Below are 18,479 nucleotides of genomic sequence, written 5' to 3' on the forward strand. Positions count from 1 at the left end.
AGGATGTAGTTTAAAACCCTCTTAGATAACAGGACTTAGCGGAAGTAATACCTTTAGAAGATACAGCTTAGATCTATATTTGTCAGTTGTCAGGACCTCCCTGGATAATAGGACCTAGCTTTCAAATTCTTAGTAACAGTTGGTAGAATGACTCAGTTTAACACTCACCCATGTTCCCAGATACCCAAACTGGGGAAGGAAAATTTTCTCTGTTTTGTCTATTTTGTTGAAGTCAGGAGCCCGCCTGGAGAGCAGGGAATACATTTCCAAGTTTAGCAATCAGGAGCCCGCCTGGAGAGCAAGGAATACTTTCAAGCGCAACAATCAGGAGCCCGCCTGGAGAAAAAGGGAGTACAATTTAAGTTTAGCTTTCAAATTCTTAATTTTGTCTATTTTGAAGTTAGGAGCCCACCTGGAGAGCAGGGAATACTTTCAAGCGCAGCAGTCAGGAGCCAGCCTGGAGAACAAGGGAGTACAACTTGAGTTTTTTTTTCAAAATTCTTTGTTTTGTCTATGTTGAAGTCAGGAACCCGCCTGGAGAGCAGGGAACACATTTCAAGTTGAAGTCAGGTGCCCGCCTGGAAAGCAGGGAATACATTCAAGCGTAGCAGTCAGGAGCCCGCCTGGAGAACAAGCAAGTACAATTTAAGTTTTAGCTTTCAAATTCTTTGTTTTGTATGTTTTGAAGTCAGGAGCCCGCCTAGAGAGCAGGGAGTACTTTCAAGTTGAAGTCAGGAGCCCGCTTGGAAAGCAGGGAATACTTTCAAGTTTAGCAGTCAGGAGCCCACTTGGAGAACAAGGGAGTACAATTCAAATTTTAGCTTTCAAGTTCTTATTGATAGTTGGTAATGTGATTCGTTCTACACTTACATGTGTTCCCATATACCCAAACTGGGGCAGAAAAATTTCCTCTATTGTTGTCATTTTGTTGAAGTTAGGAGCGCGCTTGGAGAGCAGGGAATACATTTCAAGTTAGAAGTCAAGAACCCGCTTGGAGAGAAGGGAATACATTTCAAGTCAGTAATCAGGAGCCCGCCTGGAGAGCAGGGAATACATTTCAAGTTCAGCAATCAGGAGTCCGCCTGGAGAGCAGGGAATACATTCAAGTTCAGTGATCAGGAGCCCGCCTGGAGAGAATGGGAATACATATCAAAGTTCAGCAGACAGGCATCCAGCTGGAGAAAGGGAAACATCTCAGTTTACCATCTAAGGCGGCAACAAAGAAATTTACCGAGAGAATAGAGGACAACAAGGCAACAAGAACTACAAGAACAAGTTTGAAAATATAGAGAGGACTTTTGTAATCCATAGATCATAGTCTAGTTTAGCTTCTTGTTTTATTTTGACATGGTGTAATAAGAGGGGTTCAGTAAGTGGTAGCAGCAACAGCAACAGTGAAATCACAGCTTCATGGTAGTCCCAGCTACTAAAACTTCTCGAACTATACTGACCTGATTCCTTTTAAGCCAAGGTTATGTAGGCAACCTCGGAAGTAGGGTGCAATCAAATCTTTCAATAATGCTTTCCACGGAGTATTCAAACTAGCAAAAATCACCCGTATCCGATCACTTTATCTTTGCACGAAAACTCTTCGTGTTTCTGAGCAAAGAGGGGCAGCTGTGAGCACGTAATTTTTGCCCTATATGAATTACTCCCATAAATTCAAAACAAAAATGAATTTTTCTCATTATTTGCAAATTCATAGATTTTTGTAGTATTGTTTGCATTTGTCCGTGCATGTTTAATTTTGTTTAATTCATGAAAATACAAAAAAACACATGGAATTTTCATTTAGGATCTAATTTTGCACTTTTGTGTTAATTTGTAATTTAGTTGTTTACAAAAATAGAAAAATCACAAAAACCCCATTTTTGCACTTAGCTTCGAATCTTGTAGTTTTCTTTAATTTGGTAATTAATTAGTTGTAGTGAATATTATTTTTGAGTAAATAATCTAATTTGGTTTGGGATTTAATTTAGGTTTTATTTTTAATTTTAATTTTGGAAAGAAAAGAAAAACTTGAAATTGGAAAAGAGAAGATATTTTGAAATAAAAGGATTTGAGCTTTGGGCTCATCAATTGATTCCCCTCCCCCCCCCCAGGCCCAAACACCTTTCTCCTAAAATCTGCTCAAACCCAGCCCAAACCAAACGCCCCAACCCGTCTGCCCCCCAAACCCTGACCCGTCACTGACCCGCCCCATTATCTCTAACATAATAGACACCTTACTAGCAAAACCTAAGTTCCCAAAAGCAGCGCCCTTGTTCATCTTCTTCTTCATCTCAGCCACGTTCGACTCGCCAAATCTCAAGCGAGTAAGCTCAAATTCACCCCATGTGCTCCCCTCTCTCCTCGTCAGCAAAATTCTAACGACCTCTGTCAAAATAAGAAGGTTCCCTCTGGATTTTTCACGTGCCCTTTAACTCTTGAGCGATTTGTTGGACATATGGGGGCTGTGGATGGATGGAAATCAATCCATGCCCTCCATCTGTCCCTAAATCATTCAAGGAAGATGGAGAGGATTTGGAGATTTTCATAAGAAGGTTCGAGATTTTTTAGGGGATGGAGAAGGTAAGGATTTTCTCGTTTAGGGGGGGGGGGATTTTTTTCGAGAGTTCTTGAGTTTTTTGGGGGTGACAGTTCTCGAGCTTTTTATTTTCAACCCTCTTAAGAAAAAGAAAAGAAAAAGGAAAATAAATATATATACAATCTGAGTTCGATTTCATTCAGGTTTTTTACGGCATTTCTATATATATACAATCTGAGTTCGATTTCATTCAGGTTTTTACAGCATTTCAAGGTTCATCAACAAAAATCACCAAAAATAGATTTCGTTTTTTTGCATTTCATCTTTTTCCTGATTTCTGGTCCTCAACAATGGAGTTTGATTAAAGTTTGCGTTGGAATTTGCATTTAAGTTCTAAATCTCGGTATCGTTTCAAATATCTGTCTGAGCTTTTGATTTCTACTTGTTTTTGTTGCTGATTGCTGGTGTTAGCTATTGGATTTCACTTGTATTAAACATTCGAGCAAAGTTAATCGGAAGTGTTTATTGATTCCAAGTTCATTTCTTCTTCATTATTATTTGTTTTTCCGTGATTCTGTGTCGTGTGCTCATGTTCCGTTATGTTTTTGGTCTAAGACTACCTGAAAGTCAGTGTTTGTTGTTCAGATTAAAGGCTGAATTCTTTTGGCCTTGATTCAGGTCTGTTTCTGTTTTTGTGTTTATTCTATATTGAACGAGCGATTGTATGCACTGATATAATGGTTGCAGTTGTATAAATTCGCACACCTGTTTGTTAAATTTGAGCATTTAAACAAATTCATAAAACCTTAAGGGTGGAAGCCTTCTTGTTTGATCATTTCTGCTGGTTTAGCTGCAGTTTAAATGCTACAAGATTGTTGGGCTTGGTTCCCTTGTGAATTAGTGGATCGACATGCATTTAGCTTAACCTATAAGGCCATAGAGATTAATGTTCATGTTTCCAGCAGTCATTTCTGTCCTTAGGCTTCTTGAATAGAATCAGACATGAAAATTGTGAAGTATTATGGCTGCCTAGTAGCTATCAAAGTTGGTATATGTGGGAATGAGTTTTGGAAAAGAATTCTTGTTTGTGTGTGGAGTTTAAACTTGCAATAAGCCATGAGACTCCTTCTAATCACTGTCCATTTGATGGTCAATTAGTTCGGCAACTTAGGGATATTCATTGAACTTCGATTTGTTTGGTTTTCACTTTTATGCTTGGGGCGTAACTAACTGCATATCATCTGAGCAAGTTGTCAATAAGCGGCGCGTTCATGTGTTCGTATCTTAAGTATTCTGGACTGTATCTGTTGTTTTTTTTGTTCGAATTCAATCTTCGTTGGCCGCGCAATCTCGTCTGTTGTAGGTGCTGGAGTATTTTGGCCTCTGAAATCTTTTGAGCCAGGTAGTTTGAGCTATGAGGGGCACTGTATTGTCATTATTTCGTTGATTCTGTGTAACTAGGCCTACCAGTTCTTCTTCACCTCTATTTGGTCCACTTCTTATTTGTTTCGCTGTTGTCCGAAATGTGTTTGCAGTTTAAATGACTACTGCAGGAGATTTTACTGCTATGGAATCTGCATATATGTATTCACTTCAATACTCTGCCAAAGGAATTGTGAACCATTATCGTGCTTTCTCTGAGTTGGTTGCGAGTCTTGTAATTCCTTTGTTGATGTAAGTTCACAACCAGTGTTAAGAACCTTGTGTGCTATTTTGTGTCATCTATTAGAGTTATCTGTTTAGTTAATTAGGATATAAATCAGTACAAATTCGTGATAGTTTCAGCTCAACTGAACTATTTGTTTAGTTAAATTTATTCAATTGCTGTTTTATTCCTTTCCGATAAATTTTGTTCTTGAAACACGTTAACATCTTCGATGAGGCTGTAATTTGATTCGATCTTTAGATTTTTGTTTTTCTCTTTGATGAATGATTCAACCTGTGTTTGCAAAACATGAACTGAGGTCTTGAACAATTCGTTCCATTTGTCTGTATCGGAAGAACTCTTTTTGTTTCTTTAAGCTTCGCCATTGCAGCTGGAAGAAATCGATAGAGCTTAACATCTTGATTTTAACCACTAGTTAGTTTGGTTTTTGTTGTTGTGATTCTGTGATAAACTCAGCATGTTAGCAGGCTAAATGTGAATATCACTGTTTGGTATTATCGGTGTAGTTAAGTGATATCCTTTACTCAATTGTGATTATCGAGTGCCTAGTTCCGTGTCCTCGCTAAGAATGAATAGCATAAGTTAATAAAACATGTATCCATTGTATAAGTCTGTTTGATTAGCTCCTGATGCATTGGTTTGGCTTTTCATTAGTTCATGTAGTCTAAATCTAAGGCTCTTGACCTTTCCCACATAATTCTTAGAATTCGAGGTGTGTCATTTAGCAAAATTCCATGGCCCTCGCAAAGTTGCAAACGCGCAGTTGCTTTAGGCGCGTTGTTTTAATAATATTACCTTCCTAAATTCGGGTGCGCATTTATGTGACCCAAATCCAAATCTCAACAATGTTGAAATATGTTGAAAGCCACGGGTGCATTTATGTGACGTGGTTCGAGGCATATTTTAATAACATTGAAATCTTCTTTGATTAATTAAATAAAAGCGGTTAAAAAGTTAAGTTTGCACATAGGTTCGTAATTATTTAGAATCAGATAATTAAGCTGAGTATAATGGTTAAGCGACCGTGCTAGAACCACGGAACTCGGGAGTTCCTAACACCTTCTCCCGGGTTAACAAAATTCCTTACCCAAATTTCTGGTTCGCAGTCTGTTAAACAGAGTCAACCTTTTCCTCAACTCGGAATTTGAACCGGTGACTTGGGACACCATAAATCTCCCAGGTGGCGACTCTGAATCTTTTAAAATAAATCTCGTTTCGATTGTCCTTTAATTGGAAAAACTCCTTTATACACCTTCTCGGGTGGTGTAGTAAAAAAAGGAGGTGTGACAATGCCGCCCCTCTGAGTCTTCTAAAAATGGTGCATACGCTCGCGTAGCCCGCTTTTTCTGTAGAAATTATACCAAATAGAGCGAGGTTGGGCAAGCGACAAGGCCGGGCAGACTTTAGTGCTCCCGGTACGTCGCCCTCTCCTCGGCCCCAGTTTTCCGCTTGGGTACACCAAGTCTAGAAAAACATACCCAGGTTTTGAACTTAGAAAAACTTAACCTCATGCCGGATCCCTAGTAGTAACGTTTGTTTGCATCATGTGCATTTGACTTTGGGGACTCAACACAGGGGTTGGGTCCGTCTAGGACAGGTGTGCCCAAAATAACAGACCATCCTGATGCATTCTATGTGCTATGTGAACATTTATTTGTTTTGGCTTGCATGTTGACCGGCTAGGGAAAATAAAGCAAATAAAAACCAAGAGTGATGTAGGGAAGGAAATAAAGCCTGGTTCTAAAGAAAAACCCTGGTATCTGAGAACATCCTGAAATTCTGCTATTTCAAAAGAGTCAAACACTGTGTCCTTTTCAAATGTGTCAAAGCTGACCGAACTACGCAGGTCTGATTCTAATTGGACATGGGGTGCGTAGGTAACCCGCATAGGGTTCGGCCTCATTTTTACAAATATTAAATAAAAGGTGTTGCAGGGTTTTAGTAAAAATAATAAGCTGACCCAGCTTCGGTTGTATTTAAGTCGTTTCTTACTGGAATAGCCTTAGATTACATTTCAATTGTCGAACGGCTATTTTTAGGAGGAATAAGCAAAAAGTGCTTTTTCCAATAAAATACTTACCCCCTCCCCCGGCCTCAAAATTCGTTTGGAATTGTGAAGGGGCCACATTAGCAAAAATGACCATTTTGCTAACATAGCAGTAAAAGGGGTCTTTGTTCGTTGATCTTTTTAGAAGATTTGTTTTGAGTCCACAAGAGTTAACCCTAAACTTAACCCTCTACAGGTACAAATGAATACCATACAGGAATTATCACAAACCGTCATAGAAAGGGCTCGGATGCAGCTACATAGGTGGTGGGGTGATTTAGATGAAGATGGCCAAATTTGGGTAAAAGAGCAATTGGGTCCCTTGGTAGACATCATGCACATCAAGCCACGGGAGGATTTGATTAAGGCTTTGGTAACCTTTTGGGATCCCGTTCACAATGTGTTCCGTTTCTCAGATTTTGAGCTTACAACCACCCTGGAATAAATAACTGGGTATATTGATTTTGGCCAAGAGTTAAGAAAGCAGCAGCTTATATTCCCCAGGGCTCCCTTAGTGCACAAATTCTTCGATCTTTTGAAAATTAGCAAACAAATGAGCAAGGACCGTGCGGGCAAAGGGAGTTGTGCATTCTACTTCTTGTATTTTAGGTTTGGACACTCAGGCGGGTTTGAAACACATAAGAAGGGGCTGAATAACAAACAGGACAAGAGCATATGGCAAATTCACAGACGATTTGCTTTCATCGTGGCATTTCTGGGAATCATGGTATTTTCGAATTCTGAGGGTACAATAGACCTTTGTATGGCCAGAATCGCTCAGGTCCTCGTCGACAAAAAAGATCACACACTTGTCCTATTGGTGCTGGCAGACATTTACCGGGCATTAACATTGTGCAAATTTGGGGGTCAATTTTTCGAAGGCTGTAGTATTCTTCTTCAGATGTGGATGATCGAACACCTTCGCCGTCATCCTAAGTTCATGAGATATGCCTCAGACGGGAACAATTTCATCAAAAAATACGAGGAAAAGGTGGAAGATTACATCCCACCGGAAGGGTTTGAAGCATGGGTTTCCTATTTGAGAAAATTGAGAGCAGATCTGATTGAAGGGACCATAGGATGACTCCCAATAACAGAAATCATTTATATGACCGCTTCGAAGGGCTACTTGATGATATTGGGAGCGAGAAGTATACAACCATATGCACCACAAAGAGTTCTGAGACAACTGGAAAGATATCAGGTGATACCCGAAGAGGCAGACCTAAGCATTCAAGTCATCTAACTACACCTAGAAGCAATGATACCTGAGGCTTTAGTACAAAGAGATTGGAATTGTTGTCGGTATTTAAAAAGTAACACCCAAGTACCACACCCAGCTAAGGGCGAAGTTGATCCCAATTATGCCGCTTGGTTTGAAAAGAGTTTTCCTGTGTACAATGAGCCCGAGCCCGAACCTGCGAGGCCCGTCAAAAGGCCCCATGTTCAAGCTTTTGATGATAAAATTTAGGAGAGGTTGGCCTGGAGGGAAAAGGAAAAGGAATATTAGGCCACCATCCATGATCTGCGAGAAGAGTTGAGAAATGTCACCTTCAATAATGATTTACAGTCACAAGAGGCTGAGGGTGAGAGGAGAAGATTGGTTTGAGAAAATGAAGCTCTTAGGGCCCAGGTTCAACAGCAGAAAATAGTAGCCGAGAATCCGGGCCGAAGCAGGAAAGATGAAAGGCTCATTTATAACCTTACTGAAAAGGTGCGTAACTACGAAGATGACCTGCAGAAAGCCGAGTTTGAACTAGAAAAAGCACAAACGAGGTTGGCTAAAAGTGCCAAAAGGCATGCAGCTTTCATTCAATAGACAAAAGAAAGATATGAAAGAAGGGTCACAAGTTGGGAAAAGGCGATTGGCAACCTCGAAGGTGAAATGGCTAAACAAGCCAAAAATTTTAAGGTTGAGAGAGAACATTGTTACGCCTTAGTGTCACGGTTGGAAGAGAACCTACAACACTTGCGAGAGCAAAATCACGTTGCCACCTAGGTCTTAGAGGCTAGATCCTGTCATATTAGCCGTCTGTTGCAAGAAAAGGGTATCATAAGAGAGAGAGTTCAAAGGATTGTTGACTACATTACCATGAAATGCAGTGCGTGTGAGGACATGACAAGATCCATGTTTTTCGCCACTGTGATGATCTTTGTTCGTCAGATAATGGAAGAACTCTATTGGCTCCAAGATGAATTGGCAAGTAGGCCCGCTGCAAGACCAGTTGGTGTTCCTCGGGCAGGGTTAGAAGCACTGATGTTTTCTTGATTGTATTTTCTTCCTTTTTCGAGTCTGTATTTTCATGTTTTGAGTCTATTTTCAATTCCTAGAAAAGGCATGTCCTGAGTCTTAGAGTCCTAAAAAAGTATATTTTGAGTCTTTTGTAATTCAGTAAGATTGTATTAATGAAAATTTGAAGAAAAAAAAACCACCAAAAATTGTTCTTTCAGTTTTCACATTTACTCCCAGAACTATGCTTGGTCTGATTCATGCGGGGTCATGATACATAGGCAATCTCCATAGGATTCGACCGTAACCCTAAGAGAAAAGAGAAGAAAGGGAAAACAAGAGAGAAAAATAAGAAAATCAAGAGAAAGAAACAATGGAAAAACAAGAGGGAACTGAGAGGATAAAAACAAAGAGAAAGCAAAGGCCAGAATGAAAAAGAGAAAAAAGGGGGAAAAGAGAAATTGCAAATGGAAATAAGGAAAAGACGAGATGACGCAAGCAGTCGATCAAATGCATAATAGAAACGGTTAATTGCTTAGGTGCATTCATTCCCCAAAATGTGTGGTTACCAATATGTTAAAGCCCTAATTACTAACAAGGTTGTTGTTGATGTATTGGGTCCAGTCAGGTGGTTAGTTGATTGGCATTCTGGCAACTCACTCCTACAACACCCGATCAAAAGACAAGCTGAACATGGCCAACCAAGAACTGGAGGCAAGTATTGTTGATCCGTCAAAAGAGGTGGAGGAATTGGATGTTAATGCGATGAAGTAAGAGATGTATAAGTTAAAGTAGCAAATGGCTGAAATGTTCCAGGCTTGGACGAAGGGGCATCCACCATCGGTTTATCCCGCCAACCCTGCTTATATCCTACCATTGGACCAACCTCAGGAGCCTCCCACTGTGAACTCGTCTCCGGACTTTCCCCTCTACCAACAATGCTACGGTACCACTTCTCATACTTCTCAAGCTCCATCACCCAAACAAGTCCCATACCCTCCTCCACCAGTCACTCCCGTCTTTGTGGCACCTCCACCTGCTGCATTACACCGATCTTCCAGCGAGCCTTTGTTCCAGACTCATGACAACCAGTATTATCCCCCTGATCCCACCTTCAAAGTTCCAGAACCATATTCTTACACCCCTCATCTTGATCTCCCGGTAGAGACCGAGAAGTCACCCAAAAATCTCGAACATGAGGAGATGATCAGAAAGGTCAAAAACTTAGAATAATTGTTCAGAGATATGAGGGGGGTTGGGAGGTCAAGTAAGTGTGGCCTATAAGGATTTATGTCTGTTCCCAGATGTTCAGTTACCAGCAGGGTTCAAGATGCCCAAGTTTGATCTGTACGACGAGCATGGTGACCCATTAGCACACTTAAGAGGATTTTGTAGCATTTTGAGAGGAGAAGGCGGAAGAGATGAATTATTGATGGCATATTTCAGCCAAAGTCTGAGTGGATTGGCATTGGAATGGTATACCAGACAAGATCACACCAGGTGGTACACATGGGACGATTTGGCCCAAGCCTTCGCCTACCATTTTTAGTACAATCTTGAAATTATCCCAGACCATTTGTCATTGACGAAGATTGAGAAAAAGCCCGGTGAGAGTTTCAGGGAATATGGATTCCGTTAGAGGGAGCAAGCCGCGAGGGTTGACCTCCAATGAAAGAAAGTGAGATGGTTGATTATTTCTTGCAGGCCTTGGAGCCCACTTATTTTGATCATTTGGTGTCAGCAGTGGGCAAGTCCTTTAATGAGGTTGTAAAAATGGGGGGCATAGTAGAAGAGGGACTCAAGTCCAATAAAATCATGAGCTACTCAGCAATTAAAGCAACTACCCAGGCCATTCAAAACGGTACTGGGGTTGTGCTTGGGAAAAAGAAGAAAGAGGATGTTGCGACAGTTTAGTCAGGAGCTTGAGTCGGATCCAGGGGACCTTCCCGTTACTACAACTAGCCTCGACCCTATCACCAAACTTACCCCCACACTCTATATAGCCCACCACAACACTATTACCCACCACCAGATCCCCATTTTTCCGTCCATTATGCACAAACATACCCTCAATATCTTGCCCACGCGCAATGGCGTGCGCCAACTCCACATAATCCATACCCAGCTCCACAAAATACCTATCCGCCCCCAATGGCCTACCAAAATCCCCCTGGAACACGTTTCAAGCCCAATCATGCCACCAAGAATGAGAGGTTGCAGAAGAAGAAGACTTTCACTCCATTGGGAGAATCTTATACCAGTCTATTCCACAAGTTGAGACAGTTGGGCATGTTGAATCTGATTGAGCCAAAACTGCCAAATCCTCCCCCGAGGAATCTTGATCACTCGGTAAGTTGCGAATATTGTTCAGGTGCTCCGGGGCATGACACAGAGAGATGCTGGCATTTGAAGACATCTATTCAAGAGCTCATCGATACAAATCGGATCAAGGTTCAAGCCCTAGAGGCGCCTAATATCAATCAGAATCTGTTGCCGGCCCATTATAAGACCCATATGATCGAGTTGATACACAAAGGAGGGGAGCCTAAGAAACCCTCGCAGATGGTAATGATGATTCGTTCTAGCAAAGTCAAGCCAAGTGAAAAGTCAACCAGTGGAAAATCAGTGATCCAGTTGAAAGGGACAGAAAATAAACCATCTGTGGTAGTCGAGAAGGGGTCGTCAAGTATTGTCGCAGTGAAACCAGAGAAAGCTAAAGTGGTGGTACCAAGGGTAGCGAGTAAACCTGTTGTAGTCGTGAAGGGTGATCGTACAGAGCCTGTTATTATAAATCCGGTAACTCAGCTGCTAGTAATCAACAACAAGGTTGTTCCTTGGAATTATGAACAAGTGATAGTGAAGTATAAAGGGAAAGAAGTTAGAGAAGAAGTTTGTGAAGCTCATGGTCTGACTCGTTCGGGGAGATGCTTTGCCCCCGAAGAGTTAAGAAAATCCAGAACCCCCAAGGATAACCCGGTATTGGTAAAGAAATCTATGACAGAAGAGGAGGAGAAAGAGTTTTTGAGGAAAATGAAAGTGCAGGACTATTCTATTGAAGAGCAGTTGAGGAAAATGCCTGCTCAGATCTCATTGCTCTCATTACTGATCCATTCAGATGAGCACCGTCGAGCGCTGATAAAAATCTTGAATGAGGCCCATGTTCCCGACAAGATCTCGGTAAACCACTTGGAGAAGATAGCAAACCAAATATTTGAGGTGAATAGAGTTACTTTCTCCGATGATGAGTTACCCGTAGAGGGTACCAAGCATAATAGTGCCCTGTATTTGACGGTGAAGTGCGAAAATTCTATGGTCACTCGAGTTCTGGTCGACAATGGGTCTAGTGCGAACATTTGTCCTCTCTCCACATTGAACAAGCTAAAAGTGGATGATGATAGAATTCACAGGAATAGCATTTGTGTTCGGGGGTTCGACGGCGGGGGCAAAGATTCAGTGGGTGATATAATATTAGAGTTGACGATAGGGCCCGTTGAGTTCACTATGGAATTTCAAGTGTTGTATGTGGTGGTCTCTTATAATCTTTTGCTGGGGAGACCTTGGACTCATGCCGCTAAGGTAGTGCCATCTACCTTGCACCAGATGGTTAAATTTGAATGGGACAGACAATAAATTGTGGTGCATGGTGAGGATAATATGTGTGCCTAGAGTGATGCCATCACGCCTTTCATTGAAGTTGAAGACGACAAGGGGCCATGAGTGTATTAGGTCTTTGACACAGTATCAGTTGAGAAGGTCCCAGAGGGGAAAAACATTCTGGTTCCTACAGTGGCGGCCGCATCAGTCATGGTGGCTTTTGAGATATTGAAGAATGGTTTTGTACCTGGCAAAGGTTTGGGTGCTTCTCTGCAATGCATCATACAGCCAGTGTCTCTGCCCAAAAACTTATATACCTTTGGTCTGGGGTTTAAGCCTACGGCTGTAGATGTGAGACGAACCCGGAAAATAAAGAAGAGGGCATGGGCCCTTCCAAAGCCCGTCCCGCGTCTGCCTAGGTCATTTGTCAAGCCTAATGCTAGAAAGCGCCCAATAGAAACGGTTCCCGGTTCATTGATTGATGTTGATGGAGATTTGGATAAGGAGTTCGAGAGGTTTTTAGTGATGTTAACATGGTGGAAACTAGAGAGGGTTCTAGCAAGGTGGATGTGCAATTTGTTGGGCCCAGTGCAAAGATTAACAATTGGGAAGCTACTCCTCTCCCCACAAGGAAGGAGTTTTGGTAATTTGCTAGGTTGTGTCGAATAGTATGGGTTTTATCTCTTCTACTGGGTGATTCTAGGTTTTGAGGTGATATTCAGCATTTTTCTTTTTCCGACAGGAGAAATGTGTAGTTTATCGCATTAAGGTTTGAGCCATGCATAGAGTTACTTTGGTTATTTGTAAATGTGTGGAACATGAATCTATGGTTTAAATTCAGATCCATTTACTTGACTGTGTTGATATGATCTGTTCATGCATGTATAAAAACAAGCTTAATTGAATGTTAAGATCTCTTTTAAATTTGCCTATCGAGATAGTTTGAGATTGATTGTGGTGCATTTGATGTAATGTTGGAAGCTTTGTTCGGGTTAACACCCACAATGCTTCTGATTCTTTTGTTGCGTGCTCGGGAACTCGAATTCAAGTCCCACGCCCTTTTGGATGTTCAGTTCTAAAAGATTTGGGCTTTACATTAAGTTCGAATTTGAAGCAAGATGTAGACTTTGGAATTTGGGCCCAATTCTCCGAGCCCAGCATTTCTCTCTAAAATACCATTAAGATAAGTTCACACACTCGTTTGCCTCTGATGTTAATTCCATTAATTTTAAATTAGTTAGGACATTTAGCCCTAAAAGAGAACTAATAATGAGAATTCTCTTAAGTTTCCTTAATTAATTAGCTGGGCTATTTTGGGAGTATCACGTTAAATAGGATTAGTAACGGCCTTCAAAGTTTAGCTTTGAATTTCCTTAAAACTAGAATCGAGGTATGCCGTGCCAAATAAAACCTCAAAATGCACGGCCCTCTTTTAATTAATGTTTTTTTGTATCTTTGGAAATCGAGGCGTGCCATTTAGTGAATTTTACAGGGCCCTCGTATCAATTTCATAATTTAGATATAACAAATAACAAATGTTCGCGGTATTCTTTAGGCACGTTTGATACACTATCGTGGTTTTGGACACATTTGCATGACATAATTACGATTTCTAAAAACAAAATCGGAGTATGCGATCGCGCAACTTCGACTAGACTTTCTTAAAAATAATAATGCGTTATTAATTATGGACACGTTCACGTGACATGATTTTTGACACGCCAAACAAATGGGTACACGTACGCGTGACTCGTTTCAGGATAATTTCTTAAATAAAAGCGATTAAGAGATAAATGCATAGGTTCTAAAATCAGTAATTTTAATAAGCCAAGTATGATCAAAGCGACCGTGCTAGAACCACGGAACTTGGGAGTGCCTAACACCTTCTCCCGGGTTAACAGAATTCCTTACCCGGATTTCTGTGCTCGTAGACGGTGAATAGAGTCAAATTTCCTCGATTCGAAATTTGAAACCGGTGACTTGGGACACCATAAATTATCCCAAGTGGAGACTCTGATTTAATATAAATAAGCCTGTTTCGATTGTCACTTAAATTGGAAAAACTCCCTTATACCCTTTACAGGGTGTAGGTAAATTCATCTTCACCGCTCTCTGAGCAACTAGCTGAATCCTCATCAGAAGTAAGCAATGCCGTCGATTCTTCCTCTAAGGCCTTCGTCTCTCGATCTCAACAGATAAGTCGAAACCCTTTGCATATATCTCCTCGAGAGCCTGCCTTCGAGATTCCCACCGAGCATGGTCAGGGGCTCGAGCTAGTTTGAGTTTGGCCTCAGCATATGCTGTCTTAGCCCGAGTATTTGCAGTGGCAACATCATCCCAATACGAAGATATGAGCTAATCGATCTCAGACTTAATCTGGGACAACTCAGCAACCAATTCAGCGTGGAGATCTTTGTACTTACGGCTTTCTTCCCTTGCCCCTTGGAGTTGATGCTCAACCGAAATCAGCTTCTCTCGAAGAATTTCTTTATCGGAGGCCACTTCATCCATGCGCTGCTTCAGCCCAAGGATTTCAATATCTCTGACTTTAAGCTCCTCTCGCATTAGGTCATCTTTTTGCTTAAGCTGAAAGAATCAAATTAAGACATTAAAACGCTCAATTGACTAAAGCACAAAGGTAAGCCAACGAAGGTCATATTACATGCTCATCGAGATTGGCCCACTTTCGAGGCATCCTCTCCAAATGTGCTTGAAAGTCATCTAGCTCCCCCTCCCTATTGGCATAAAGGGCCTTAAGCCCGTTCAACTCAGAGGTGAACTTCCTATACTCATCCTCACAGTGAGCCAACGCATCTTGTGACTTGGAAAAAACTTGGTTCATTAGCATAAAGGCCTAAAAACGCAAAGGAAAGGAGTCAAAAAAGCAAGAATCGAAACTCAAAATATAGTAGTCAAGTCAAGATTACCTATTTTCAAAGCTTCTCAGCTTCTTCAATAATCAATAAGGCATCGATATCGGGGTCTTCCTCAACCCCGACAAAATATCCTTCAAACATATCATTCTCTCCGAGGGATGCCCCCATACCGGGAGTTTCTATATCTTGGGCATCCCGTATTTGCCCGGGGAGAATGATGTGCCTGGTGGAGACTCATCTACATTGATCACCTCGAGTGGTTCAACTAGGGCCCTCTCCCTTCTTCGATGGGCTTTGTTATGGGTTTCTTCGGGTTCATTAACTAAGTTCCTTTCAGCACCCGATGTGTTTTGGCCATTGGTCGGCCTGGGGACTTCGTTTGAGCCCCTCTCAAAAATTCCCTTAGCTCGAGTCGGGACCACCTAGGCGATCTCTGTTCCAGCTACATCCGGCTCAGCCACCTTCGGCTTAGTAGACTTCGAAGTAATAGCGCTTCTTATTCCCCTAAATACTAGTGGGTAGTCATCATTATCTTCACCCTCGGCACGAGAACGTTTGGCTGCTTCCCGAGTTAAGGTCACTGGATCGGCCTCGGGCTTTTGAACCTTAGCCTTCTTCGGCTTTGGGGACTCAGCTGGTGATTTCTTCTTTCTCTTTTTCTCCTTAGCAGGCTTCGAGGTATATGTTTCCATAGGTAGGGGTTACCTTATCAAAACGGCCTCTCCGAGGCCTGCAGAAGCACAAAGGGTGAGAGTACTATCAAGAGATATCTTCTCTAAGGAGCTTGAGTATGACAGAAATAAAAACTCACCATGGGTTTTGGCCTCCCAACGGGTCTTGACCAGATCACGCCACACACACTTCACATATGGGTAGGTCGAATCAAGTTGTCATACCCAGCTCGGGAGATCCTTGACAGCACCAGGGTACCACTAGACAGCTGCATCATCAAAGGGAGTTAATTCTAAGGCAAGAAAAGATATCCCATTAGCAAAACATATTTACCTACGTTTCATATTCCATTCCTCGGGGAATGCTATTTTCACATTGGGGATCAGGTTCGAGGTCCTGACTTGGACAAAGAGGCTCATCCACCCTCGATCCTTGTCCTCGTCAATGCTAGCAAAAAGTCCTTCGGGGATCGACGTTTTAACTTAATTAGGCCACCTCGATAAAGTCGGGGGCTATACAGTCTAATAAGATGATCAAGGGTAAAAGGTATCCCATCAACCATGTAAGAGAAATACCTAATTAGATAAACGATGCGCTAGAATGATGGATAGATTTGTCTAACCGTCACCCGATATTGTCTGCAGAAATCGAGGATCACTGGGTCTATTGGTGGCGAAGAAGCTTCTACCAGTCCTAAGAAGAAAGGATATGTGTATACACTAAGGAAACTGGCTTTGTGTTTGGTTATGTCTTCTTCACGTGAAGGAATCTCTACTTGCACCGCTTCCCCCATACGGCAGTCAACCTTTACTTTCTCAGTTTCAGTTATTAGGCTAATGTATCGAGACATAGGTTCGCATCGTCCTGGAACAGAGGAAGGTTTTTTGACCTGGAAATCAGAAGATGTTTCACAAGGCCCGGGAATACACTCCTTAATACGAGGTGGTACTACCATTTTGCTCTTAGACGAGCATGATGACGAAGGGCTTTCTCTTTTTGGGGAACAATTTTAGAGGTTTTTGCCATTCGTGCTGTAAAATCTCAGAAGGAGAAGAAGAAATCGGTTGAGAGATGAACACAAGGAAGAAGTGAGCGTATAAACATAGTTGCTACAGATCTAAAGATGTTGTGAAAGGTAAAGGTTTAAGGAACGAAGGATTGAGGTATTTATAGGGATAAGTCATATGTGTTGAATAAGGTAAAAGGACGGCCAACCACCGTTTTTCGATTTAAAGCTTTTCGAGAAACGTACAGGCGTGACTTTTGCACATCGTTTCTGTCACATCAATTACTGACCTCACGTGACTGACATCATGATGGGGACATCGAAGAGTCAAATAATTCAAATCGTTTTTTATCATTTCATTCTAAGAAACACGGGGACTAACTGTATGCGGTCGATACTGGGGGGCCCGATATCAAGGACTCTATGGCATGTCAAGCCCAATATCAAGGGGCTCGGAGTAAAAACTCAAGTTCGACCCCAAAATGCATACCTCGAGAAAGGATGTTGAAGGCTCATCGCGGCCTACCTCGAGGCAGTATAAAATTAATAACCTTCATGGAAAGGCGAGAAAACTCCCCAGGACAAGTGGTTAGAGCTGATAAGGTCTGCAAAGATAGTACAAGCTCGTACAAGTTTGTTACACAACTGTACCAATAGCATTTCTCTGTCATGATTAGACTTGTACTGTGTTGGGGTTCACCCCTCCTATATAAAGGGCACCCAAGCATTCTTGTAGGAGGTTAAAACATTTTTTACCATGATAGAATATTTTCTGCGTTTCTCACGCTCAATACTGTCTTTCAGTTTTATTATTTTTCATTCATTATTCTTCATTTATTGTTCTTAATTTATTGTTATTATCGGACCCGAGGTCCCTGATTCCATTAAGCTCGAGATCCTAGTCCTTCATCAACATCGGTTTGCATATCTTATTCTCTTTACTTACACTTAGCATCTATTGCCTAATAACTAGTATTGAAATAAATCACATATTTTTAGAACCACAAAATCAAATATAATTGTTAAAACCATTTTCAAGGTAAACAAAACTCAAATGGGATCTATAGTTGTTTATATTTTAGAGTAATTTTTAAGCTTCTTTCAGCCAAACCTAATGAGCTTTTCTTAACACTTTTTGGCAGACGATATTTCGGTCTCTAAAATTTATTGTGTTAACCTAACTTTGACCGGTAACCATAATTAACGGATCTTAAAGAGTGCCTAACATCTTCTCTTTAGGATAATTAGAGCCTTTACCTAGAATTTCTAAGGTTATGTAGACCATAAAATGGAGTTAACTTTAAGCATTAATGACTTAGCTAAAATTGTTGTCCTAATTCACCATTAAAATAATTAGGTGACGACTCTTAAAATTAATTAAACCTTAAAATTACCAATATGTTATACTCTAATTTGATCTGTGTTAATATGGGGTATAACAGCTTGGCGATTCTGCTGAGGAAGTGTAAGTTTTAAACCATAACAAACTTAGGTTAATAAAAACAACTTCTTCTTTTTATGAATGTTTCTCTTTGTTTAGTCTTATGTGATAATGTGCTACCTCTTATATATTGTAAATTCTTATCTTTTATAAACTGTCATTTCATTTTCACTTCCTCCACTTTTGGAAAACTCACACTATGCACACACCTAGGCGTTACGTGGTTTGCAACCATGCACTTTTAAAAAAAAATGCTTTTTACAGAAAAGTTCTGGGTAAGTCGATCAGTGGTGCAGTCGACAGTCACGAGGTTTTCACTCTCAAGTTGCCCGCTTGAGAGAAAACCAATCTAGAAAAAGTTACTCTTAGTCAACCTAGGATAGAGCTAAACCAAAACCCTTCTTAGGACATGCATCACGC

Source organism: Nicotiana tabacum, chromosome 3 (genome assembly GCF_000715075.1).
Source record: "Nicotiana tabacum cultivar K326 chromosome 3, ASM71507v2, whole genome shotgun sequence".
Lineage (NCBI taxonomy): Eukaryota > Viridiplantae > Streptophyta > Magnoliopsida > Solanales > Solanaceae > Nicotiana > Nicotiana tabacum.